This window comes from Dendrobates tinctorius, unplaced genomic scaffold, assembly GCF_039654945.1.
Source record: "Dendrobates tinctorius isolate UK_male_01 unplaced genomic scaffold, ASM3965494v1 ptg000254l, whole genome shotgun sequence".
NCBI classification, from domain to species: domain Eukaryota; kingdom Metazoa; phylum Chordata; class Amphibia; order Anura; family Dendrobatidae; genus Dendrobates; species Dendrobates tinctorius.
Genome location: NW_027361921.1, coordinates 26287790 through 26300479, shown reverse-complemented (window position 1 = coordinate 26300479; position 12690 = coordinate 26287790). Strand labels below are relative to the sequence as shown.

Below are 12690 nucleotides of genomic sequence, written 5' to 3'. Positions count from 1 at the left end.
TGCCTGTTGCTCTGTCTTCAGAATATTCCTGAGTACTGACATAGCTTTTTGAAGCCTAGCGTCTTCAGGGCCTTTTTTACTGTCAGTTTGTTGGCTCTTATTTTCATAGGGTTTTTCACGGATTGCAGACAGCAGCCTTCCTGTCCTTTCCTATCTAAGCTAGCGTGGGCCCCATCTTTGCTCAGTCTATCTTTCTGTCTGTGTTTTATTCTTCCTTCTTGCTTCACCGTCATTATATGTGGGGGGCTGCCTTTTGCTTTGGGGTCTGCTCTGGGGCAGTTTAGATTTCCCTTTCTGTCTTTAGGCTATGTAGTCCTCCGGCTGTGATCGAGGGGCCTAGGGCATCGTAGGAGCTCCCCACGGCTACTGCTAGTTGTGTTGATAGGTTCAGGGGTCTGCAATCCGATAGCTGCCAACTTCTCTGGTTTTCTGGACTTAGCTAGCATTTCTATTTTTGCCTCCTACGGTGACTCAATCATAACAGTTTAGCTTGCAGAAGTGAAGACTGAGAGGAGACTTAATAGCTGTCTACAAATATCTCAAGGGCTGTCACATTGTAGAAAGATCATCTTTATTCTCATTTGCATAAGGAAAGAGTAGAAGCAATGGGATGAAACTGAATGGGAGGAGACACAGATTAGATATTAGAAAAAACTTTTTGAGAGTTAGAGTGATCAATGAGTGGAACAGACTGCCATGAGAGGTGGTTAGTTCTCCTTCAATAGAAGTCTTCAAACAGAGGCTGGACAGACATCTGACTGGGATGATTTAGCGAATACTTCTTTGAACAGGGGGTTGAACCAGATGGCCCAGGAGGTCCCTTCCAACTCTACGATTCTATGATTCTATGGCAGAGCTCAGAAGGGAAGCAACGCCATTTGACTTTTTTGTCTGGAATTGAGATCGGATGCCATGTCGCATTTGGAGAGCCCCTGATGTGCCTTAACAGTGGAAATAACAGGAGAAAAGGGAAGGGAAAAAAGTCAGCTCACCCGATCTTCAATATGTATCCATAGCTTCCAAGCGCATGGAGCCGCCTTAATCACAGCGTTGTCGAAGCAAACTACAAGGAAAGAGAATCTCCAGCGCTGGATTAATATTAAAATACAAAAATTTATTGAAAAAATTATTTTGTATAAAATAAAGACTGTACTTCAAAATACATATATGAAAAATTAATAAACGGACATGACAGTAGGTGGTATCTCACCATGAATAAGACCCACTGAGGTTGAAACGCATTGGTTACACGCGTGTTTACATGCAGTGACAGTTCAAAGGTTTTAATGGAAAGCCAAAAATGTGGTGAACAAGAGAATTGTTGAATGGGCGGAGGGCACAGCCTTAAGGGTTCACCAAAGATGTACCCAAAAACAATATATGAAGCAAAAGGTAAAGAAGTACATCCAAAAGATGGGGACTCCAAAAAACAATTTAGCAAAAAAATATATACAATTTTTATTTATAACATGTACACAAAACAGCAAAAAGACTATAAAAACAATTAAACGCACACAAAGTCAATCATGTCACAATCATTAAATACTGACATAGTGAATCTCCCACAACATACACCCCCATTGCACAATATTGATGTGTAGCAGGCCACCTCAAATATAATTCAGTCAATATGCATAATAAACAATGACCATGAACAATCAAAAAAGCCTTAAAATATAAGGCAACACACTAAACACAGCACCATGTAAAGAAGGGGATTAGGGGGCAGTAAGATGAACCAACAAAACCCCTAAATGCCAAATCCCCAAGAAAATGAACAAAAATAACAGATGCCAAACCGGGTGTCTAGCATGTCCAAGAATGTTGTGCTAAGTAGATGTCTGGGGATGGTGGCAGTAACCTGCGGGGTGCAAGAGTGGGGGGAGCAAACCCCACGCGTATCGCCACACGCTGTGTGGCTTCCTCAAGGGAGAATGAAGTGCTGAGAGGGTACATGCATCACATCATTATATACAAAAAGAACACATGGTGTATAATTAGTCAAATCAGTTCAAAGATATGACGTGCACAGTCCGTCCTGGTGCGGTAAGTTACAACCGCTCATGACGGACTGTGCGCTTCCTTGGACATTAAGGGATTAAAGGAAATGTGTAATCATATTTTTTTTTATGTAATCCGACAGCATCATATTGTAAGAACAGAGACCCTGATCCCATCAATGTGTCATTTTTGAGTGGTTTTGATATCATCCCTGTTTTATCTGCTGCAGATTGGTGTGCTCTGATTGCTGAGCTCTGTATAACTTGGCCAACACACTGTACATTGACAGAAAGCTGTTAATCAGTGGTGGGGAACAGGTTACACAGAGTAGTTATCGAGGAGGCACATAATCCTCTAGTGATAATTAGAGTTGAGCGACTTTTGGTTTTTTAGGGTCGCGTTTCGTTTCGTGAAACCCGACTTTTCCAAAAGTCGGGTCGAGCAAGATCGGCCGATTATAGGGAAAAGTCGGGGTCGTCCCGAAACACGAAACCCAATGTAAGTCAATGGGGAATAAAAGTCGGCAGTGAGAGGAGGACAGGAAACACACCTACAGTGCCCATTTGAATGCCAAAAGCATCAATTCTTCTTTCTTAAGCTTGTCAACCTTAATTAACTTCATAATACAAGTTACGCACTGAAAAATGGGGGTTATTTGGCTACAAACTGGGGGGGGGGAGGGCTGGCTCCAGGTTTTCATGTGCCCTGGGCGAAAGAGCGCCCCTTTAACACATACCACAACTCATCATGCTCCGATACGGCAGAGAAATAGCGGTATAGTCCAATGAAAAATACCTCACTTTTTACATCTCATGACGAGGCCCATCTATTTCTCCATACAGAATCATTGGTCCCATATAATGTTTGAAACAGTATATGATGAGCTCCACATAATGCTACAGTATATGTTGGTCCCCATGGATGAAGCTCCACTGTTTTATGGGCCCAAATAATGCTCCAAACATAATGGGCCCCATTTCTAATGCTCTAGTGTATAATGGGCCCTGTAAATGCTGCTCCAGTGTCTGATGTCCACCTTTGGAATGTTCCAGTGTATGGTGGGCCCCATCTATCATTCTCCAGAGTATAGTGCTCCCCAAAAATTGCTGTCCCAACATTGAAAACAATCAAATAAGTCTCCTCGCTAGGGAATCCCTGTACTTGTCTGGACAGGTGCTGTAGCTTGCTTAACAGCTCGCCAGCCGTTCTCACGCCCAGTATGGATTACACGTGATTGCACAAAGGTGAGAAAGGGTACCGTATCCCCAGATAACATGTATGGCTAGCGTACACATTCAAAATATATGTCTCAGGAGGCAGGCTCAGACGGTGTTAGGCCCAGTATGGATTGCACGTGATTGCACAAAGGTTAGAAAGGGTACCGTATCACCGGATAACATGTATGGATAGTGTACACATTCAAAATATATGTCTATACAGCATGAGGCAGGCTCAGACGGTGTTAGGCCCAGTATGGATTGCACGTGATTGCACAAAGGTTAGAAAGGGTACCGTATCACCGGATAACATGTATGGTTAGCGTACACATTCAAAATATATGTCTATACAGCATGAGGCAGGCTCAGACGGTGTTAGGCCCAGTATGGATTGCACGTGATTGCACAAAGGTTAGAAAGGGTACCGTATCCCCAGATAACATGTATGGATAGCGTACACATTCAAAATATATGTCTCAGGAGGCAGGCTCAGACGGTGTTAGGCCCAGTATGGATTGCACGTGATTGCACAAAGGTTAGAAAGGGTACCGTATCCCCGGATAACATGTATGGATAGCGTACACATTCAAAATAGATGTCTATACATCAGGAGGCAGGCTCAGACGGTGTCAGGCACAGTATGGATTTGACGGCCCAGATTACACAGCAGAGGAGCAGGGAGAGGTAAAGATTGCAAATGCTGGGGCCCTGCCCAAGCAAGGGGGGCCCACTCGTGAGCGTCGGTACTGGCACTGGGCCCCTCATAGTACAGCGGTGTGTCTGACGGCGGGTGTGCACCACCACCGTCAGAGACACTTGATTGCACTATGAGGGACCCTGTGCCAGTGCCCGCGCCCAAGAGTCGGCCTACCCACCTGTCCAGGGCAACGGCACTCGCACGGTGTCGTGCGCTAGGTGGTGACCCTGGCCATGGGGGGGGAGGCAGCACAGTTAGGGAGTTTTAGAAAGTGGCATATGTTGATGTTGGACATTCAGCTGATGCAAAAGGCGAAATAGGTGAAGTACCAGGAAGAGGTGGACCAAAGCAAGCCATTTTTCTGTCACCCTATGTGTCATCAGGGGAAGGTGGGACAAAATCCTTGGAAACCCATGCGTGGTTCATTTTAATGAAGGTTAGATCATCCACATTTTGGGTTGACAGACGGGTCCTTTTTTCTGTCAGGATTGATCCAGCTGCACTGAAGACTCTTTCCGATAGCACACTTGCAGCTGGGCAAGCGAGCTCCTGTAAGGCATATTGGGCCAATTCAGGCCAGGTGTCCAGTTTAGCGGCCCAATAGTCAAAGGGGAATGACCTGTGTGGGAGAACATCGATATGGGAGGAAAAGTAGTTTGTAACCATAGTTGACAACTGCTGTCTCCTGTCACTTTCCATCGATGCAGTATTACCAGTTGTGTGAGCGGTATTTGAAAAATCAGTCCACAACATTGTCATGAAACCCCTGTCTCCAACGCCACTTCTGCTGTGTGCACCACGAACACCTCTGCCAAGCTGCCCCCGGCCCGTACGGCTCGTGTGAGAACCATCACCGCTGCTGTGTGCTGGGAATGCCTCAAGCAACCGATTTACCAGAGTTGCTTGTTTATTAGCCAGTATTAGGTCAAGGTTCTCCTGTGGCATGATGTTTTGTAATTTGCCTTTATAGCATGGATCCAGGATGCTGGCCAACCAGTAGTCGTCATCTTTCATCATTTTGGCAATGCGGGGGTCCCTTTTTAGGATCCGCAAGCCATAATCTGACATGTGGGCCAATGTTCCCGGTGTCAATGATGCACTGCGAGTGCTGGGTGGAGGAGCACTTTCTGGCAAATCCACATCCCTCCAGTCACGCACAAACCCTGTACCAGACCTTGCCACGCCAACATTTTCACTTGCCCCACGAGATGCATCCTCCTCCCCTAAGTAATCATCCCCATCATCATCCTCCTCCTCCTCTTCTTCCTCCACCTCGTCCAGGAGAGGTCCCTGAGCAGACAATGGCTGAATGTCATCAAGGATTCCCTCCTCCTCTTCCTCCTCATCAACATTGGCTGCAGACGCCTGCTCCTTAAGGTGCGTCAAAGTTTGCATGAGCAGACGCATAAGTGGGATGCTCATGCTTAGGATGGCGTCGTCTGCGCTTACCAGCCGTGTGCATTCCTCAAAACACTGAAGGACTTTACAAAGGTCTTTCAGCTTCGACCACTGCACACCTGTCAACTCCATGTCTGCTCTCAAAGTGCCTGGCCGTGTATCCTCCCACAAATGCATTATGGCCTGCCTCTGCTCGCACAGCCGCTCCACCATGTGCAGGGTGGAGTTCCACCTTGTTGCAATGTCGATAATGAGGCGGTGGTTGGGAAGGTGGAGCAATCGCTGCAGCTTCTGCATACGAACGGAGTGTACAGGCGACCGGCGGATGTGCGCGCACAGTCTTCGCACCTTCTGGAGCAGGGCTGTTAACTCCGGATAATTTTTGAGGAAGCACTGCACCACCAGGTTCAAGGTGTGAGCCAAGCAAGGTATGTGGCTGAGTTTTGAAAGGGCTATGGCTGCCACAAAATTACGGCCGTTATCACTAACTACATTGCCTGCCTCAAGATGTACACTGCCCAGCCATGACTCAGTTTGTCGCTTCAAGTACTCGGCCAGCACCTCGGCGGTATGTCTGTCGCCCAAACACATCATCTGCAACACAGCCTGCTGACGCTTTCCACTAGCTGCTCGATAGGGGGACACATCGTGTGCAACAGTGGCAGCTGCAGATGGAGTGCTCGTACGACTGCGCTCTGTGGACGAGCTTTCGCTTCTGGAGGAGGAGGAGGAGGAGGAGGAGGGTGGAACGCCTACAGCCAACTGTTTCCTATACCGTGGGCTAGGCAGCACTGTCCCACCACCGCTGTCCCCTGTGGACCCTGCATCCACCACATTAACCCAGTGCGCAGTGATGGACACGTAACGGCCCTGGCCATGCCGACTGGACCATGCATCAGTTGTGAGGTGCACCTTTCCGCTCACTGACTGCTTGAGTGCATGGACAATGCGGTTTTTCACATGATGGTGGAGGGCTGGGATGGCTTTGCGAGAGAAGAAGTGGCGACTGGGTAGGTCATAGCGTGGTACTGCATAGGCCATGAGTTCGCGGAAAGCTGTGCTTTCCACCAACCGAAAGGGCATCATCTCAAACGAGATTAGTTTGGCAATGTGGGCGTTCAAACCCAGTGTACGCGGATGAGAGACTAAGTACTTTCTTGACCTACTCATAGTGTCTGGGAGGGTGAGCTGGACTTGAGAGCTGCATATGGTGGAAGTAGCGGTGGACAGGGCGGACTGAGAGAGGGTTGATGATGGTGATGGAGTTGGTGTTCTTTCTGATGGCCTAGAATCAGTCTTTCGTTGATATAACAGTGGGATTCCCTGACTGCTGTGGCCTTGCAACGACACCTCAACATTTGCTGCTGTGCTAACCGGTGGGCTTACAGTGGGGGAAACAATGTAGCGTTGATGACTACCTTCGTTGTGATCAGTTGCACATGTGGCACTTGAGGTTTGGTGTTGTGTCCACGCTTGCAAGTGCATGCTGGTTAAATGTCTAAGCATGCAACTGGTATTCAAATTTTTCAGATTTTTCCCTCGGCTAAAGGTCTTTGCGCACTTCTTACAGATAACCTTGGCCTGATCATGAGGATTTTGTTCAAAAAAGTGCCACACTGCACTCTTCCTACTTTGGCAGACATTTTGCGGCCTAGCACGCTGTGATCTTTTGACCCTCTGGACAAGCTGTCCAGCAACTCTTTTGATGTTTGGAACCTGTCTTTGGAGTGCTACGGGCCTGCCAGATAACAGCTGTTGCGATGTCGATGTCTGCTGTGGATGCTCCTCATCTGAGCTATTGGAAGCAGCACCCTCTTGCCCCAATGGATGCCAATCTGGGTCAACAACTGGGTCATCCATCACCTCCTCTTCTATGTCATGTGCACCTTCCTCTGTGTGACTAGAGGATAAGTGAGATTTTGAATCTCTGCACACACTTTTGGACACTGGACACTTTTGGATTGTGTGAGGCCCAATGAATATCTGAGCGCTATGTGACAGGCTCGATGGCACAGCTGTGACCTAAGTGACTAGAGGATAAGTGAGATTTTGAATCTCTGCACACACTTTTGGACACTGGACACTTTTGGATTGTGTGAGGTCCAATGAATATCTGAGCGCTATGTGACAGGCTCGATGGCACAGCTGTGACCTAAGTGACTAGAGGATAAGTGAGATTTTGAATGTCTGCACACACTTTTGGACACTGGACACTTTTGGATTGTGTGAGGCCCAATGAATATCTGAGCGCTATGTGACAGGCTCAATGGCACAGCTGTGACCTAAGTGACTAGAGGATAAGTGAGATTTTGAATGTCTGCACACACTTTTGGACACTGGACACTTTTGGATTGTGTGAGGCCCAATGAATATCTGAGCGCTATGTGACAGGCTCGATGGCACAGCTGTGACCTAAGTGACTAGAGGATAAGTGAGATTTTGAATGTCTGCACACACTTTTGGACACTGGACACTTTTGGATTGTGTGAGGCCCAATGAATATCTGAGCGCTATGTGACAGGCTCGATGGCACAGCTGTGACCTAAGTGACTAGAGGATAAGTGAGATTTTGAATCTCTGCACACACTTTTGGACACTGGACACTTTTGGATTGTGTGAGGCCCAATGAATATCTGAGCGCTATGTGACAGGCTCGATGGCACAGCTGTGACCTAAGTGACTAGAGGATAAGTGAGATTTTGAATGTCTGCACACACTTTTGGACACTGGACACTTTTGGATTGTGTGAGGCCCAATGAATATCTGAGCGCTATGTGACAGGCTCGATGGCACAGCTGTGACCTAAGTGACTAGAGGATAAGTGAGATTTTGAATGTCTGCACACACTTTTGGACACTGGACACTTTTGGATTGTGTGAGGCCCAATGAATATCTGAGCGCTATGTGACAGGCTCGATGGCACAGCTGTGACCAAAGTGACTAGAGGATAAGGGAGATTGGATTGCTTTTAAAAAAGCAGTTTGCGGAGCAGTGGGTAAACAGCAATGCCAGCCTGTCAGGAAGCCTTAAAAGGCAGCCCAACAACCAACACCACTGATACACCACTATATAGCCTCCCCTTGCACTGCACACACAGTGACTGGTGTGTTGTGCAGGCCAAATCGCTAGCAGCAGAAGCAGTTTTTTTGTCTTCTTCCCTGCCTAACGCTCTCCCTACAGAATCAGCAGCAACCTCTCCCTATGCTAAGATCGGCAGAAGTAAGATGGCGGTCGGCGTGCACGCCCTTTTATACCTCCTGTGACGCCCACCAAAGCAAGCCAATCACTTGCATGCCCTTCTGAAAGATGGTGGTGACCCGTGCCTATGTCATCACGTTGCCCACAGTGTCCGTGGATCCTGATTGGCTGAAAAAGAGCGCAAAACAAACTTTTGAAACGCGACTTTGGCGCGTAAGTCGCCGACCTCGTGGCCGACCTCATCCTAGGGTCGGGTTTAGTTTCATGAAACCCGACTTTGCCAAAAGTCGGCGACTTTTGAATTTTTTCGACCCGTTTCGCTCAACTCTAGTGATAATCATCTGCTGATAAAAATATGACTTTATTGAAACTGCTGCACACAGCTTAGCTAATAGTGACACATTTCTGAAATCAGGGTCTTAGCCTCTACATTATGGTGCTCTGAGATTACATAGCTAAAATCTGCCTTTAAGCAAAACCATGGAATTCACTGCTTTGAGGATAGAGGTCGTGCACTATATTATGGTTATTTTCTACTCCATAGCATTACAGACATTGGCCACGCAAGTCCAGTATAATGGGTAAGTTGGAAGCAAAAACAGCTGCTTCAGTTCTAAATGCTCTAAATGCTATTGTTCCTTTTTCTCATGGTTAGGGATTTAATAGATTCATCTATGTTTAATTTATAACAAAATCAATTTGTGGTGTCATTAATTTGTGTATTTTTGATATTACATTTATACAGAAATACGCTGTTATATGGCAACAATCTAACAAAAAGGAATATATAATTTTATAGTATTTCAATTGATCAATAACAATAAAGTGAATCATATCAATCAGATTATTTAGTATGCTGCGTCCGCTACTACGAAATCTGTACGATAGCTTAAAGAGAACCTCTGTGAAGATATAAAAAGTTATAAAACTTTTCTGAAATATATATTCTTAGCAAATCAGATCATTTCTCTCAGAATTATAGGGATGCAGCTATTAAAGTAAACTCATCATATTACCAGAGTGAAAGCAGAGTATGGGGAGAATCTCCTCTCTAAGAGATATCAACTCTGGGGGTGTGGGACTAAGGCTGGAAGACACCCTATCGATTTTCGGTCCAATTTTGATGCAGGAGTGTCGGACAAGTGTAATGCAAGTGTCATGCATTTTTTTAATTTACATCAGACTGCAATGCGATTTTAACATGAACTTTTACATAGAGCAATTCTTTGTTCACATTGTTTTCAAATGAAATATTCATATATATAGATATAAATAACACGGCACTCAAGATTTATACTGCTTGTCGGTGATCAAGTCAGGTATACCCATATGTATGATGGGTATATGGGCATGGGACTATGGGATGGAGAATATGTATGATGGGTATATGGGCATGGGACTATCGGATGGAGGATGTGTGATGGGTATATGGGCACTCGACTATGGGATGGAGGATATGTATGATGGGTATATGGGCACGGGACTATGGGATGGAGGATAATTATAATTTGTTATTACTAACCACAGTTAGTTACTATGCTTGGGCAGCGCCGGGCTCTTCAGCAAGTACTATATACAGGAGGAGATGACATACAGGTATATACTACATAAAGGAGGAGATGACATACAAGTATATACTATATACAGGAGCAGATGACTCACAGATATACACTATATACAGGAGAAGATGACATACAGCAACAATTATGGGCACTGGACTATTGGATGACATCATCTTCGCCATGGCAACCTATTATGACATCATCATCACAATGGCAACCATTATGACATAACCATCACCACTGCAACCTATTATGACATCATCGTCGCCATGGCAAACATTATTACATCATAGTAACCATGGCAGCGTGGCTTGATACACACACATACACTCATTTTTATCTAATATATAAAGCTCAAGTGTGTATATGTATGTATGTATGTATCCGCACCGTCGCAGCTATAGCCACAAAATTTGGCACAGTCACATGTCTGGACCCCGAGAGTGTCCTAAGCTATGTTGTGAGGTGAAATTTTAACCCCGCGTGTTCCAATTCACCAAACAATTTTGCCCCTATCTACATAATGGGGAAAAAGTGTGTGTGTATCAAGCCCCGCCCCTCATTAAGATGTCATAATGGTTGCCATGGCGACGCTGATGTCATCATAAGCTGCAAGCCCCGCCGCTCATTATGATGTAATAATGGTTGACTATGGGATGGAGGATGTGTGATGGGTATATGGGCACTGGACTATGGGATGGAGGATATGTATGACGGGTATATGGGCACGGGACTATGGGATGGCGGATATGTATGACGGGTATATGGGCACGGGACTATGGGATGGAGGATATGTATGACGGGTATATGGGCACGGGACTATGGGATGGTGGATATGTATGATGGGTATATGGGCATGGGACTATGAGATGAAGGATGTGTGATGGGTATATGGGTACTCGACTATGGGATGGCGAATATGTATGATGGGTATATGGGCATAGGACTATGGGATGGAGGATGTGTGATGGGTATATGGGCATGGGACTATAGGATGGAGGATGTGTGATGGGTATATGGGCACTCGACTATGGGATGGAGGATATGTATGATGGGTATATGGGCACGGGCCTATGGGATCGTGGATATGTATGATGGGTATATGGGCACGGGACAATGGGATGGAGGATAATTATAATTTGCTATAACTATCCACAGTTAGTTACTATGCCCGGGCAGCGCTGGGCTCTTCAGCTAGTATAGATAGATAGATAGATAGATAGATACAGGAGGTATACACTATATACAGGAGAAGATGACATACTGCAACAATTTATGTGCAATATAATCATTATAATTTATTATAACAAATTCACCACAGTTAGTTACTATGCCCAGGCAACGCCAAGCTCTTCAGCTAGCACTATATATTATTGTAGCACAGCTGCACTGAACATGACAGCAATTAAGTTAGATTTTGACATATTATGGTACAAAATGTGAAAAGTTGATATTTATGTAAAACTAGCTGAAGAGCCTAGCGTTCCCCGGGCATAGTAACTAAGTGTGGTTAGTTATAGCAAATTATAATGATTATCCTCCATCCCATACTCCAGTGCCCATATACCCACCACACATCCTCCATCCCATAGTCCCATGCCCATATGCCCATCATGCACATCAGGTGTTCTCACCCAGTTCTACTAGCCCATTCACTTGTAGGCTTGCAGCCCAGGAGAGACATGTTTGTCCATTATAATAGGTTTTTTAACCTGAAAGTGGCATATATAGTAGGATATGGTAGGGTTCAGACAGGACCCGTCAGAGAAGTGTTACCTTGCCGCAGTTGACGGGCACACATGAATTGGCCAAATCATGCGCTAAGAACCTTCGCTTTTGTAAGTACATCTTGCTGAGGGACAGAGCATTTGGAAGTTTTTATTTCCACTGGGGCCTTTCTAGATCTTATCAGGTGGAAGGTGCTATAGCATTTTGCCACATCTTGGTCTAGTGCCTTTGATCATCTAACCATCCCCTGGTATGCTGGCCCCAGCTGCCAAATTATACCCAACCATCTCCCACAATCCCTCTCTCCTGACCCTGTAGTGTGGCCTATATATGTAGTAGTTGCTAAGGGGAAGCACGCAGTGTGGGGTACAGCACGCAAGCATCCCATAAGCAAAGCATCACAGAAGATAAGCATCCAGCAAAACGGCAGTTATACATGGCATGGAATTAACATTCATCTTCTCTCTTCACACAGGTAATCAACTGAGCCACCCTGCATGTATTTACTCCATTCACTGCTAGCAAGCAGCCTGAATGATACAACTTCCCACCTCTGCTGCCTCTATTTCTCTGCTGTAATATATCCAAATGGTAATCAACTGAGCCACCCTGCATGTATTTACTCCATTCACTGCCAGCAAGCAGCCTGAATGATACAACTTCCCACCTCTGCTGCCTCTATTTCTCTGCTGTAATATATCCAAATGGTAATCAACTGAGCCACCCTGCATGTATTTACTCCATTCACTGCCAGCAAGCAGCCTGAATGATACAACTTCCCACCTCTGCTGCCTCTATTTCTCTGCTGTAATATATCCAAATGGTACAACTCCATACTTCTGCTGCTTGACCATTTTGCTGCATATTTAAATGTGCTTGCTAAAGCTTT

The 12690-nt window shown here is 45.6% G+C and overlaps 1 pseudogene; it reads left to right on the top strand.

Moving 5' to 3' along the window:
- The first annotated feature begins 8991 nt into the window (after nucleotides 1-8991).
- Nucleotides 8992-12690, top strand: part of LOC141067759 (carboxypeptidase O-like) — a 1273696-nt pseudogene continuing 1269997 nt past the window's right edge.